At 35.2% G+C, this 16,171-nt stretch overlaps 1 long non-coding RNA gene across 1 annotated transcript in view; it reads left to right on the top strand.

The window, feature by feature from the left end:
* Window positions 1-9,015, top strand: part of LOC105537905 — an 18,738-nt gene extending 9,723 nt beyond the window's left edge. The window contains exon 2 of the long non-coding RNA XR_001005797.1: window positions 8,508-9,015. This is a non-coding gene — a long non-coding RNA (uncharacterized LOC105537905). The remainder of the gene's footprint in view (window positions 1-8,507) is intronic.
* Window positions 9,016-16,171: the final 7,156 nt, after the last annotated feature.

The raw sequence follows: 16,171 nt of genomic DNA, 5'->3' as shown, positions 1-16,171 counted from the left end.
AACTTAGGAAAAGGGAGAATGATCGTTGTAGTCATGGATGTTCTCTTTTTTTTTTTTTTTTTTTTTGCACCTTGCCCTTTACAGCATGTCTAGATCACACAAAATAGTATCTGTAGGTTGGAAAAAAGGATAGTTCAAAAAAGCTATTTCCTGGCCAATAGCAAAAGCCATGTGAATTTTCTGACCTGTTTCCAAAATACCAGATGCATTGCTTGAGGGAGCTGAGACTAGAGAGGCGTCCTGTGGGGAAGGACACTCTTGTCTGCCTGCTTTGATTTGATTGTGGCAAATGGTATCATTTAGCATTTTTCATGAAAAAGTTGCCCTGAAATTTTAAAAAGTAAAATTCATTTAGTTATAATTTATAAGAAATAAACATTTCTAATGCTCATCATTCATTTCTGAAGCTCACCCTATAGAAAGTTTTCTTACCATTTCTTATAGTATAGGTCTGGCACCAACAAATTTTCTTAGCTTCTTTTATCTAAAAATGTCTTTCACCTTCACTCTTGAAAGATATTTTCTTCAAACAGAATTTTGCTTGCCATTTTTTCCTTTCAACACTTTAAAGTTATTTCACTGTGTTTTGGTCTCTGCTTTGTGATGAGTAGCATATGATCATTCAACACTGATCACCTGTCTGTGATTTCTCATTTCATTTTTACTACTTTCAAGATTTTCTTTTTTATATTTGGCTTTGAGTAGTTTGACTATAATATCTCAAAGCATGGTTTTCTTTGAATCTGATTGTGTTTCACATTTTCTGAAGTTATTGGATTTGTAAATTTTTATCTTCTGCCAAACTTGGGAAAATTTTAGCCATTATTACTTCAAGCATTTTTTTTTCTAATTTTAATTTTAAAATTAATTTTAAATTTATTTAAAATTTTTTAAAGTTTTAATTTTTTTTTTTGGACAGAGTCTTGCTGTGTTGCCCAGGCTGGAGTGACATGGCATGATCTCAGCTCCACTGCAATCTCCATCTCCTGGGTTCAAGCGATTCTCCTGCCTCAGCTTCCCAAGTAGCTGAAATTACAGGCGTACACCACCATGCCCAGCTAATTTTTACTATTTTTAGTAGAGATGGGGTTTCTACTAAAATGTTGGACCATGTTGGTCAGACTGGTCTTGAGATCCTCCCACCTCGGCCTCCCAAAGTCCTGGGATTACAGGTGTGAGCCACCACGCCTAGCCTAATTTTTATTTTTTAATTGACACATGATTGTACACACTTATAGGACATATAGTGATCTTTTGATACATAAATGTATAATGACAAAATCAAAATAATTAGCATATTTATCATCTCAAATATTTATCATTTCTTTGTGTTCAGAACATTCAGTATCCTCTCCTCTAGCTATTTGAAAATATACAATATAGTCATCCTACAGTGGTAGAAGTATTCCTCCTAGCTATCTGTAATTTTGTGTCCATTACCAATATTTCTCTATCCCTCCATTCCATCAGCCTCTAGTAAGCTCTGTTCTACTTTTTATGTCTGTGAGATCAACTTTTATTTAGCTTCTACATGTGAGTGAGTACATGCAGTTATTAAACCTATTGCTATTGTCCACATGTTCCCAAGGATCTGTTAATATTTTTCAACCCTTTAATTCCCCTTCTTTGGACTGGCTACTTTTTTTTTTTTTTTTTTTGAGACAGAGTCTCACTCTGTTGCCCAGGCTGGAGTGCAGTGCAGTGGCACAATTTCGGCTCACTGCAAGCTCCACCTCCCAGGTTCATGCCATTCTCCTGCCTCAGCCTCCCGAGTAGCTGGGACTACAGGTGCCTGCTACCACGCCCAGCTAATTTTTTTGTATTTTTAGTAGAGGTAGGGTTTCACTGTGTTAGCCAGGATGGTCTCGATCTCCTGACGTCGTGATCCACCCGCCTCGGCCTCCCAAAGTGCTGGGATTACAGGCGTGAGCCACTGTGTTGGCCCAGGACTGGATACTTTCTATTGATTTGTCTTCAAATTCACTGTCTCTTCCATTTGTCATTTCAATTATGCTATTTGGTTCATCCAGGAAATTTTTTCTTGCAGATCTTTCCAGATCTAAAACTTTCATTTTAAAATATTTATATTTCTATGGTAAGACTTTCATATATTTTTATCCTTTCACATTCACTCTTGAAAGCTAATTTCTTTTATGTAATTGAGCATAATTGTAATAGCTGCTTTTGGTCTCATAATTTGAATGTCTAGATCATCTTAAAGTTGGCCTCAACTCTTGAGAATGTCTCACATTTTCCTAGTTCTTACTACATCAAGAAACACTTTAGCTCATATGCGGAAAAAAAAAATCATGTTTCATTTTTTAAAAAATGATTTGATAAAAATTTATTTTTAAAAGGCATTTGCTTACAAAGAGCTCTATCTACAAGGAGAACAACCTCAAGAAGAAGTACACATATCCTTGTAAATATTATTTTGAATTTAATATGTTCCTTATGCCATGAAAACCTGTTATCCTACAAACAATATAAAGTAAGGGATGCATATTATGATTTCAAAAGAGATTTTTACTTTATAAAATATTTCACGGTAGAGTTTTGAAATTATATGGAAGGACTTTCAGACATTTAAAAAAATAACAGAACTTTTCCTTTTAATTAAATTCCATGCTAGAGTCCAGTGCTCACACCCCCCTAGACACTTTAGCATAAGCAGCCCCTGACATCCCTGAGTTTGGGTGCTCTGAACTCTGTTGTTGGGTTCTGAGACACTTTTTCACAATCCTTAGGGCTACAGGCAGCATAGTTTGAAGCCAATGAGTTTAAGATACCTTTGTTTATAAAAATCTAATTAACAACTTTCAGGGCCATCTGTTATGTCAAGCAGTTAGTCCATAAGAAAGAAAAATAAAATGAAAGGGAAAGCAATGAATTATAAAAAAGATTTCCTCTAGCTTCATTTTTTAACATCATTTTTAAGGTCCATGGGAGTTCACTGAGGTTTTTTGTCTTCTTTAAGCACTGTTTTTCAGAGAATGGGGCCCTCATTATGAATGTATATGCATAGTAAATATCTTTGGTAACATATTGCCTTATTTTAAAATAATGTATTTTGAAATTCAGAGTACAATAGATGTCATCTCAGAATCTTGTTAATCCTTTTGGGTTATTTTCTGCAAATTGTCTTCCTATTTTTATGGAGCAGTTTCTCAATGTGAAGTGCAATAAAGAGCTATTATAGCTACTCTACTATCTGGCAGAGTTGGAAATGGAACTTAAATTTCTAAAATTTTATTTAATTGTCTCAATAGATTTCAACAACGAATATCTTAGTAACTGTGATGCTTGACAGAGAAATTGTTCGCTACCTGGGGATTTGAAAAAATGTCTTTTATAGCTAGTTGTTATCCTGATTTTACTAGCACTGAATGTGTGATGTGCAAAGAAATAAGCCATATGATAAAAACACAATCCAGGAAGAGAGAAAGGGCCCAGCTCCTCCTTTTAAAACTGTTCCCTCCATTGCGTAAGTGGCCTCCTGAGGCTCAGGGGCAGCCCCTGTGTCCTCTCTGAATTCTCGGTCTTTCTCTTTCTTGCATGAGCTGTTACATTACAAGTGCCACAAGTCCTTTATTTTAAGAGAGATATATATGTTTCACTGAAATTCTTTCTTCTGGTTTCATGTTATATAAAGGAATGAAAATAAATTTTAATTAAGGATTCATGCTCTACATGTGCTTGACTTTGTCATTACTTGGAACAAACTTTGCCTATAGAATACAGATAATAATGTGAAAATAATTATGTAATCTTATGCATTAAAATTATTAATTTATAGCCATTTTTAAATTTCCTTTTTACAGTCTATAGCCACAACAGTAACAAAGTCAGACACAACAAATGACATCATCAACTTGTCACTACTAAAGCTAGGAATAACTTTAAGTTACCAACAAACTATTTTTAGTTAAAAATCAACTTTGATTTTTGAATTCATATATATTCAAATATGTATATGCTTGATATATATATCAAGGTCATATTTTGTCCCTCTACATTAAGGAATTGAAAACAACAAGGATATAACATTAGTTTATAGATGGATACTCTTCTTGTATTCCTATTTTAAATTTTGTGTGAACTGAAAGTGATAGCATAATAAAATCGGGCTACAATTTTAGAGCACTAATAACATATATATTTGCACATATATAATAAAATTTTTGTAAAAATCTTAATAAGAAAGTTCCAATTTTCTCTACCACATTGTTCTTTGAACATCATCTTTCCTGGTTCCTCCCATCCCTACTTACCCTGATTATCATCCAAGGACTCAATCTTAGTATAAGGAGTCCTGAAGTACATGTTTTGTTGTAAATTTTGACATAAGAAACACCTGACTAGAAACCACATCCCCTGGATGCTGGTCCTGAGAATTTGGTAACGGATGCCTCTCCTGAATTGGTGAAAAAGGAGACAAGTCTTTCGTGACACCATAGATTTGGGGGCATTTGTGTGCACACCACTTCAACCCTGTTTTGCTTTTAAGTGTCCATTCCTTTACATTGATAGAACTGGTGTAATCTGTTGAAGTTTTCTGGTGGAGAGGTGGGCATATGTGAGGGTGAGGATGAGGTTGAGGGTTGTAGAAAAAGAAAGATGGAAGTCTACGTAACTGAGAACTTTTATTAAAGAAAGTGACATTCAGATAGACAAAAACAAGAAAATATTTGTACAGCCTTGTTCCTTACATAAAATTCCCTAAAAATGTGAAAATTTCTTGCTGTTGTGACATGAAGTCCAATATTTTAATTTATATTTAGTTTGACTGCATGATGTAATAACACCTCTAAAAAACTCAGGGCAACCAGAATTTGGCCTAAGAAATCAATTATTTCTGTACTAGTGGATTTCTGTAATACATTTAAAATAAAATTAAATTTATATTTGCTGATTAAAGCAGACACTTCTGCATTGTTTCCTAACCTATATGATGTGTGTGCCTTAAATAAAAATTTAATCTGGAAGAAGAGGAGTAGAAGAGGGATAGGGCTTAGGAGATTGATTTAAAATAAAATATAGCTTTTTCGGATTTGTGATTTTCCTTTTGTTAAAGTGATTCGTGTTACCAGACAAGAAAGAATTCCTGTTGCAATCAGGAATTGAGGCTATCTGGCTAGATATTTATGTATACCTGACTTAAGAGATTCCAACATGATGTTTCCAAGCCTTACATTAAAAGAAAAGATTTTTAGATTGCACTCTCTATTTGCAACACAATTTTGAGCAGATTAGCGCTCTCTCTCTCTCTCTCTCTCTCTCGCTCTGTGTGTGTGTGTGTGTGTGTGTGTGTGTGTATGTGTGTGTGTGTGTGTATGAAAGAGAGAGAGACGGACAGAGAGACAGAGAGGGAGACAGAGAGCCTCCATACCTAGGACATTCCATAAGGACAAGGCCATGATTTTTATTAAGGAATGAAGGGCAATCATAGTGCTTATCAAGAATAACTTCATTTGAAACACGCTTTTGCTTCAGCCTTTCTTGAAGGACTATTTACAACAATTCAGCAGAGTCTACATAATTTAGATACATTTGTGGCAAGATTGCCAGTATTGCTGGGCAATAGTAAGTTAAAAAAATAGTAAGTTTAAAAAAAGTAAGTTAAAAAAAAGTAAATGAATACTGGAAATATATTTGCTTAAGTAAAATGCATTAATTTAGTTAAAACAGTGTCTAGATGACAGAAAACGCTCAGGCTTACAGCGGCACCACTCATCATGGCTCCTGAGCGGCCATGCTGAATGCATATTTTAACATGTTCTCAATTCTTGATTGTGGATTAACTGCTGGTTACCCTAAGGATTTGGTTTTACTGTATATGTTTTACTTATTGTGTAGGTATTATATTGATTTTATTGTATAGCTATTATGAAAGCTTCCTTTGTCCTACAAAATGCAAATTTTAATTTATGTTCTACATGGAATATTGACATACTATCCATGCCAGATAAAAAGGAAAAGCAAGAGCTCACCAATATGCACTTAGTGGTAGATCAGAAATGAAAGAAAGGGAACTTTATTCTTTAAGCAACAATCTACCTCACAGCAAGTGTTCTATGGTGAGGAAGCCATAAAACATAAAAGAGGAAAACACATCCCTTAGTGGCCAACTCCTGATGATTGCAGTGTGGATTTCCATTCTGTAAACATTGTTTTGCAGGTTGTTTCTGGGCTTCTAATACCCTGCAGACTCCCCCCGGCTGGTACTTATGAGGACACCCTCCTCCCAGGTAGAGCAGCAGTGGGAGGAAAGCCCAAAGGCAAACACCTGCTCTTGAGGAGCCCTGGCTAAAAATTTGACAAAGTCAAAACTGACAACATCTGTGAAAAATTAGTGATTGCGTTAGTGTTTGTCTTCATGCTACTATAAAGAACTACCTGAGACAGGGTAATTTATGAGGAGAAAAGGTTTGATTGACTCACAGTTCCACGGGCTTCACAGAAAGCATAGCTGGGGAAGCCTGAGGAAACTTACAATCACGGCAGAAGGGTGAAGGGGAAGCAAGCTGTCTTACCATGGTGGAGCAGGAGAGAGAGAGAGGGAAAGGGGAAGTGCTACAAGCAGATCTTTTGAGAACTCTGTCATAAGACTGCACTAGGGGGATGATGCTAAACCATTAGAAACCACCTTCACGATCCAACCACTTCCTACCAGGTGCCTCCCCCAACACCGGGGATTACAATTCAAATGAGATTGGGGTGGGTTCACAGAGTCAAACCATATAATTCTGCCCTGGGCCCTTCCCAAATCTCATATTCTTTCACATTTCATGCCTTCCTAACCATGCCCCAAAGTCTGAATTCATTCCAGCATTATCTCAAAATTCCAAGTCCAAAGTCTCATATGAGAAAAGGCAAGTCCCTTCTGCCTATGAGCCTGTAAAATCAAAAACAAGTTAGTGACTTCTAAGGTACAATTGGGGTATGGGCATTGAGTAAATGCTCTCATTCCAAAAGGGATAAATTGGCCAAAAAAAGGGGGCAACAGGGCAACAGACTTCTTACATGTCCAAATCCCAGCAGAACAGTCACTACATGTTAAAGCTCCAAAATAATCTCCTTTAACTCCATGTCTCACATCCAGGGCACAGTAATGCAAGGCTAATGTTGTTCTCTTGTGATACCTTTTTGGAGTGTTACATAACATTGAGCAGCATTCCTCAGCCAATCAGATGACAGCTGATAATTTATCCAAGTGTATAGCCCCAAACATTCTTTAGCTGTCTACTTCCTGCTCCTCAGAAGTAGAAAATGGGTTCATGAAAAAGATAATGAGGTCTCGCACTTTTATGCCCTGGGGAGCAGAGCTCCCACTTTGAACCTGAAATTTAAGATATTAACTATGATGAATCATTTTTTTAAGGTGCACACTTTACACTTCTCTGGAGTAGCAGAGTCATTTATCCTATTGTAGGAGTGGTAGAAAGTATATGAGAAGGTAGGTTGTTAAACAGGAATTTGAGAGCAGTGAGTCACTTCATTTTTCCCATGTAGGAGACAAAACACTAGATTAACTATACCACAGAGAGATAAAAAAGTTGTGTAACATGATAGAAACCAACCTGGTCTTTGGAGTTTGACAAGCCAAGATTCAACTCTCAGTCTCATCACTGAGGGATGTATAACCTTAGGCAAAGATTCCAAGCCATGGTTTCCTCATCTCAACAATGGCAGTGGTGATAAGGCCCAGCTTCTCTGGTCATTACTGACACCTTATTGGTGGTTTGGATAATGTCAACACTCATGGCTCCGCACATACTGCCTTTCTCTGTCAATTGGGGCTCACAATTGACATTCAAGCAACTACTTGGCTACTATTTTGTCTCTGCTGCTGGAATGAGAAAACTAGTAAAACATTCTAGAATATCCTAATGGAGCTACAATGTACCTAATAGTAAGACTCCAGCTCTCTCTCAAGATCACCCAGAGAGCAATCCTGAGACCAGGCAATGTGTGGAAAGGGATTGCAGTTAGACTAGCAGACATTTTCTCTCCAGCTGCCTCCTTCCTTCACAAAAGACCCTCAGAGAATGTCTGCTTCCCAAATTTAAGATATTTAACAAGTGAATTTCACAAGTTTTTATCTATTGGGTGTTTTATAATTCTATTGGGTGCTTTAAAGTTGTACATATTTTACAAGAATTGAAGAATATATATCTTCACTCCAAATATCCTACAGGGGTTATTTGAAAATTACCCTATTTTTAAAGATAAGACCACTGATATAGAATGTTAACTATTAAGCTACGCTATACATTATAACTTTAGCCCACTGATTATAAGTATTTTAACATACATGCCCTAAATGCTCTTGAAAGGATCATAGTTGTTTCTTAGAGAAAACTGGTTCATGCCTTTATGTATCAGCTCTGAATTTTTCTTAGAATTCCGAATTTCATGTTTTTTTCACTCCAAGATTCACAGATGAAATGTAATTTATATCTATATCAAATGAGAAGAGCACCCTGTTTTCCCCTTTTGTGTTACAGGTTTCTACTGTACAATTTCTCATTGAAAACTGCCTCAGCATATTTGGAGAAGACATCACTTCCCTCTTGGGGAAGAAAGAACTCAACGACTTGAAGAAACAGTGATGCTTCAGGTACCTTGAAAACTTCAGCTGATATTGATGAGAAACAGTCAGTGGGACTGCCAGGGGTCCTGCAGATGCTTAGGCAGTGGCTGTCCCGGATTCCAGGGAATGCCCCAACCCCAGTGATGCAGGACCCAGGACTCCATCTGTTCATTCTTCATAAGGTTGGCTCACGGGTCATCTGCTGAGAAGGTCATCTTCTCCATCTTCACTGTGCTCACTGAATGAGGACATTCCAAGATGCCAGCTCATCCCATCTGAGCTTTCCTTTTCCTAATCCCATGCATCTGTGTTTGAGAAAATCTTCCCACATGATAGATCTTCTATTTTCCCATTTATGCCATGTGGTATTACTTTGTTATTAATAATAATAAATGCACATATTTTTGGTGTGTACATGCATATTAGTCTGTTTTGTGTTACTATAAAAAAATACTTGAGGTGGGGTAACTTATAAAGGGAAGAGGTTTATTTGGCTTAGGGTTGTACAGATTTACAAGAAGCATGGCATCAGCATCTGCTTCTGTTGAGGGACTCAGGAAGCTCGTACACATGAGGGAAGGTAAAGGGGAGCAGGAGGGTCACATGGCAAGACAGCAAGCAAGAGAGACGGGAGGAGATGCCAGCCTCTTTAATCCACCAGCTCTCCTGTGAACTAATAGAGCAAGCCCTTGCTCATTACCTTGGGAAGGACACTAAGCCACTCATGAGGGATCCACCCCCATAAACTAAAACCTTCCCACTTGGCCGCACTTACAACATTTGGGATCATGTATCAACAAGAGATTTGGAGTGGACAAATATCCAAACTATATCACCAGGTGATAACTTGATATATTCATAAATCTAATCAAGGTAATTAGTTGGAATATTTATCGTATTAAATATTTATCTCTTTATCTTATGTTGGTGTGAAAATAATTACAGTTTTTGCCATTAATCCTTGATCCATGCAGATTTTTCTAGAAAGAGTTTCATGGTCATGCTTGCCAAATCCTGTATTTTTCTTTAGGACGGTCAAAACATCCATTAACATATTAGCATCTTAGAGAAAATTTGCAGTAAAGAAGCCCACAATTTTCCACATGTATTTGACCTTGGAGACACTTTTGAAGTAACCCCATTAATTAATAATCCTGAGAACATACATGAATAAACATTGCTCTACATTTATTTTCTTAAATCACAGATTTCACCATTTCACTTACCCACTCAAAAACATTCAGTGAATCTTTGCCTATTTTTTTTTCCTAGTAAAATGTCCTTTTGAAGATCCTCCACAATGCAACCTGCTCTTTTAGTCTAATTTTATCTTTGCTGTTTCCCAGTGTAGATCTTTGGTTTTCATAAAGGTCAAACGCTTTACTCTTTCCTAAACAAGACTTACTCAAATTTCTAACTATAATCCTCTACTCCCTTTGGTCTCTATATATCCACACACTGGGTAAGCCATTTACGATCTCCTCTTCACCATGTTTCCCCTGAGCATTCCAACTCAAATTAATTGTTCCCATATAACACATGAGGACCCAACCTCAGTAGGCACTGTACCACTGAGAATATGTTGGCATGTTTATGTATTGTCCAGAAAAATAAAATTGTTGTGGTAAACGAATATATCTTGAGTTTTATATAACTTTTTTTTTTTTTGGTCTAAGAATGTTTAAAAATATTACTTTTAAAGCCTGGCTTAATGTCTAATAAAAATGCATGTATTAATGAATATGTGTAGTTTTCTAAGAATGTAGGGATTTTACATGAATTGCTAGTAACGGTACACTTCAAAACTGAAGAGGTAGAAGAGCACATGAAATTTCAATGAATAGTAAAAAGACATCAATTTGACTAACTCGGTACATTTTTTTTTGAGACAGGTTTTTGTTCTGTCACCCAAGCTGGAGTTCAGTGGTGCAATCATAGCTCACTGCAACCTCTAGTTCCCAGGCTTAAGGGAGCCTTAGTCTCCCAAGCAGGTGGAAACACAGGTATGTGCCACTGTGCCCAGCTAATTCTTTAATTTTTTGCAGATACTGGATCTTGCTATTTTGCCCAGGCTAATACCTGATAGAGTTTTAAGATATGACTTCACAGCTTGTACTTATTCACAAGTAGGTACTGGAATATACTATTTTTATTCAGCATGCCAAAAGTGAAATATTAATGTGATATATTTGGGGATAATTGCATTTGTGTGAAAATTCTTTTAAATATTTTATCCACACCTGCAGAATAAAAGGGACAAAAAATAAAAACATATCTTTAAAGGCATCTATGAGTTTTTGAGGTAGAAAGTAAGAGATGCAAAATCTCTCAAATGTGAAACGAAGACGACATGAAAAAAAAATAAGAAATAAAGAAAAGCTGAGATTTGACTAATTTGTCAATTGCGACTCATAGAGGAGATTTTTGCCATATGGAAATACTGTAGTTAGTAAATGATAGTTTTCCCCTCAGGATATTCAAGCACAATATCTCTTTGAGAAAGGCAATTTATTTCTTAATTTTGAAGAAAGATCCTAGGGACTGATAAACTGTGAAAGGACCCAACAGTGTAATTGCGAGTGAGTAAAAGGCAATTTGACTTTCTGATATTGGCCTTTACCACAGCTGAGAGTAAGACTGTGTAATCATTAATCAGTCTGCATGTACTGGTACACTTAATATTAAAAGTTTCCAAAAACAGAGGAAAGGTACATAAGATGGATAACATATATTCCAGAGGGAAAAAACTCATAGGCTACCTGTGTCAGAAAACTAATTTTTGTTGATGGTAGGGATTAATTACTATGATATATTGCGTGAAATATATATACACACACAATTTTTATTCCACAAAAGCAACATGTAAGACTCTGGGGGATGGAGTATATATTAGTGCAAAAAGCCACCTTTTGTTCAGAAAGCACTGGGCACTGCCTTTCATGTTTTTCTACACTTCCTTCCACATTAGCCAAATGAGTCCATGCTCTAAAGACCTGTAGTTAACGCCAATTCTATTTCCCATTTTTATTCTATGTTTTATTTGTCCATAGCATCTAGGAAAACACTCATTTTTTTTTTCCGTAGTCCTCAATGTCAATCTTAATTTTTCTGGCTTAGTCCTTTCAAAGAATGAAATTGTTCCCTGGACAAGTAAAAGAAAATTCTAGAAAATAAAATTGTCAAAGAAGAATTATAATTTTCTAAAATAGAAAAAGAGAAACTACATTGTGAGGTTTTTTTTCCCACAGATGTTATAAATTTTGTTGGGAGGCAATGCATGACTATTAGAATCTTAACAAATATCACCCTATTAGTTCTGCAGCATGGGAGGAAATAATTTGGATTATCCACATTTATGTTGGGAGATCTAGGAAGAAGGACCTAGGAAGAGGCCACTACGCCTGGCCTCTCCAAAGATTTTTGATTAAAAAAAATGCTGTTAGGTGGGGTGCGATGGCTCATGGCTGTAATCCCAGCACTTTGGGAGGCCAAGGTGGGTGGATCACTTGAGGCCAGGAGTTCAAGACCAGCCTGGGCAACATGGCAAAACCCCATCTCTACTAAATATATAAAAATTAGCTGGGCATGGTGGCACACCCCTGTAATCTCAGCTACTGGGGAGGCTGAGGCAGGAGAATCACTTGAACCTGGGAGGCAGAGGCTGCAGCGAGCTGAGATCATGCCACTGTACTCTGACCTGGGTGACAAAGTGAGACACTGTCTCAAAATTAAAAAAAAAAGAAAAGAAAAAAAGCGGTTAAATCTTGGACCTCTTATTTGTAGTGTTCAGTATCATATAACATGAAAGCACTAACATTGGAACTTTTGATTATTGCCCAATGTTCAATTAAACAACATCTAATATAAATGTACATACTATTTTACCTATTCTATGGGCTATTTCTAGATATTATGGTATCTTCTCTTTGTGGGAAGACTAGTACTTGCTCTTTCAATTGGCACGTTTTTGTCCAGCTCCCTGCCTCTCCCAAAAAGAGCTTGTAAAGGTGGATGGCTAAAAGTAATTAACATGCTGTATTTTCTGCTTTGTGATATCAAGATTAGGCCAATATTTAAATATGTTTCTAGTACTTCTGATTTGAAAAATAATTACATGTTAAATAATCTAGATCATTGCCCGATTTAAACGTTTTATACCGTGTGCTACAAAGAACAAATTAAAAACTTTCTAAAGAAGGCACATTTCTACTTTTCTATGCTATTACTCATGATTATGTTTCAGATAAAACTGGGAAATAAAAAGTTTTGTTTCTTCAAAATAAAAAATGAACTAACTGGGAAATTTTAAAAGAAATAACAATAAAAACACTGACAGAATAACGGTTACCTCTGTGGAGGGAAAAAGGTAATGGGATAGAGAAAAGCCGAAAAAGAACCATCAAGCATATGTGTACAATTTCATTAGTTTAAAAAAAGATTTAAAAATTCTAACATTATGTCATGTGCTTCAGTTACCTATAAAAATAGATATTTATCACATAAATATCTGTAGCATATGCATGAATGTGTGTGTGTAAGTACATACATGTATATGTATAAACATATAAAACCTTGCTCAATAACTAAACAAGTAAACTATGGAAATTTTTATCACAACTTTCTTTTCTTATGTTTTTGTGATTTCTCTATATTGATGCATGTGGATCTGATTTACTCAGTCTAGTTGCTATACAATAGTATTCCATTATATGAATAATGCATTAATCTCTGGATAGATAGATAGATAGATCAATATAGATATATATACTGATCAAACTTCCTGTAGGTTTGCCTAGATGGTTAGCTTTCGAAGGAAGTTTTAAAAAATCATCTCCATTAACTTTTTTCTAGATTAATTAAATTGTGCTTTGTTTTTATAATTATCTTCAACTTTCTTACTGTTCTTTCCAATTCTCTAGCTAGCTTCTTAGATTAAATGCTTAATTTATTTTTTGTAATGAAGATATTGGGGCTATTAATAACTTCTAGATACTGTTTTAGCTGCACTTCACAAATTTTGATTTTGTTTTTTTTTTTCTTATTTTAGTATTTTTGCTGTCATTCACCTATTACATTTTATAGTTTTCTTTGTGAGTTATTTTTTTTAAGCCATTAATTTTTGGGGCTTTGTTTTTTACATCTTCCAAACTGTGACCTTTTAATTACTATTTGTAAGTTAATTTCTAATTTAGTTTCCTCATGATCAGATAAAACAGTTTAATGATTATGTTTGTGACTGACAGCATAGTTACTTTTTTTGATACCTTCATATAATATGTAAAGATCAAATCAGTGTATCCGGCATATGCATCACCTTAAATATTTTCCTTTTCCTTATGCTAGAAATATTCAAATTATTCTCTTCCACCTACTTAGAAATGTACAACAGATTATTGTAAACTATAGCCATCCCACTCGTCTAACACTAGCTCTTATTTCTTCTATCAAACAGTGCATTTGTACCGATTAATCAAGTCCTTGTCATCCCACCTCCTACTGCCCTTCTCTGCTTCTGGTAACCACCAATCTACTCTACAATCATGAGATTCACTTTCTACCTCTCATGTATGAGTGAGAACATGCAATTTTTGTCTTTCTGTGCTTGGCTTATTTCTTTAAATATAATGATCTTCTGTTCTATTAATCCTGCAAATGACAGGATTTCATTCTTTTTATGGCTAAATAAGATTTTATTGTGTATATATACCACATTTTCTTTGTTCATTCATTCCTCTATGGGCATTTAGGCTGTTTCCGTATTTTGGCTATTTTGAATAGGACTGCAATCAACATGGGGGTGTAGATATGTCTTTCATATATTGATTTCCTCTTTGAGAAGACATATATTCAGTAGTGGAACTGATGGATCATATGCTAGCTCTATCTTGAGTTTTCTGAGGAACCTCCATACTGTTCTCCATAGTGGTTGTAAAAATAGTGTACGAGGGTCCCCATTCTCCACATCCTGGCCAGCATCTGTTATTTATAGTCTTTTTGATAAAGGCCATTCTAACAAGGGTGAGAAGCCATCTCACTACGTTTTTTATTTGAATTACTCTGATGATTAGTGATGAGCATTATGTCATATGCCTATTGACCAACTGTATATCTTCTTTGGGAAATTGTCTATTCAGATCTTTTGCTCATTTTTAAATCAGATTAAATGTAAAGATATCACATGCTCATGGATTGGAAAAATTAATATTGTTAAAATGACAACAGTACCCCAAACAATTTACATGAAATATAAATTGATATAAATATTTATATGAATATTCTTATATAAACATATATGACTTTATAGATTTGTATATGAATATTCATATAAATATTTATATGAAAATACCAATGATATTCTTCACAACAATAAAAATGATCCTAAAATACATGGAATCACAAAAGATCCCAAAGAGTCAAGTCAACCCTGAACAAAAGGAACAAAGATGAAGCCATCACATTACCTGATTGCAAAATTTACTACAAAGCTCTAGGTACCAAATCAGCATGGCCGTGGCATGCAGACAGACACCTGGATCAATGGAAGAGAACAGGGAACACAGATATAAATCCACACATTTACAGCCTACTCACCTTTGACAAAGGCACCAAGAACATACAATAGGGAAAGGACATAAGTGGTACTGAGAAAACAATAACTATATGCAGAAGCATAAAACTAGACCCTTTTCTCTTACCATACATAAAAATCAAATAAAAAATGGATTAAAGACTTAAATCTAAGACTGAAACTATGAAACTACTGGAAGAAAAGTTAGGGAAAAAACTCCAAGCCACTGATCTGGGCAAGTATTTTTTCAAACACCTCAAAAGCATAAACAAGGCAAAAATAAACAATTGGGATTACATCAAGCTAAAAAGCTTTGGTACAGCAAAGGAAACATTAAAAATGAAGAGACAACCCACAGAATGGGAGAAAATATTTGCAAATTGTCCATATGACAAATGATTAATAACCAGAGTACATAAGGTACTCAAACAACTCAACTTTAGGGTAGTAACATATTATGAGCATGTGAGAGCTTTCCTATAAAGTATATAATTTCTGAAATATATTTAGATTGATAATATACTTACCTGAATGCAGTTTAACCAGTAAAGGTGAAACTTCTCTGTTTCACAACTATTCTTCTCCAGCTTTTACAATAGTATAGTACAAAGTACAAAATATAGAGCATACAAAAAAACCCTAAGAACATTTCTATTAGTGTTCCTTTTATAAAATTATAAAAGGAAATCAAAACATGTTATAGAGTATAAAAAGACATCTTGAATTTATTCATTTATTTATTTATATTTTATTTTTTCAAATTCTGCGTATGACCTTAAGGAGACCACATCCAAAGCATTATTGGAAGAGCAGTTCAGTTGATTAAGATGGGAGCGTAAGTGCTTGAGAACAATGAATGGCGGCAGCTGGATCTCCTGCTAATCAAAATGACAACATACTATTTTTAAACAAACATAAATGGAAAGTAGGACATCTGTAAGAAAACTTAACTCTTTTGGAAGGAAGAAATTTTTGTTTTTTAAGTAATCAAGGACATAAAGTAACATAAA

The sequence above is a fragment of the Mandrillus leucophaeus genome, unplaced genomic scaffold (assembly GCF_000951045.1).
Source record: "Mandrillus leucophaeus isolate KB7577 unplaced genomic scaffold, Mleu.le_1.0 Scaffold181, whole genome shotgun sequence".
Lineage (NCBI taxonomy): Eukaryota > Metazoa > Chordata > Mammalia > Primates > Cercopithecidae > Mandrillus > Mandrillus leucophaeus.
This window is presented reverse-complemented; position numbering and strand designations above follow the sequence as displayed.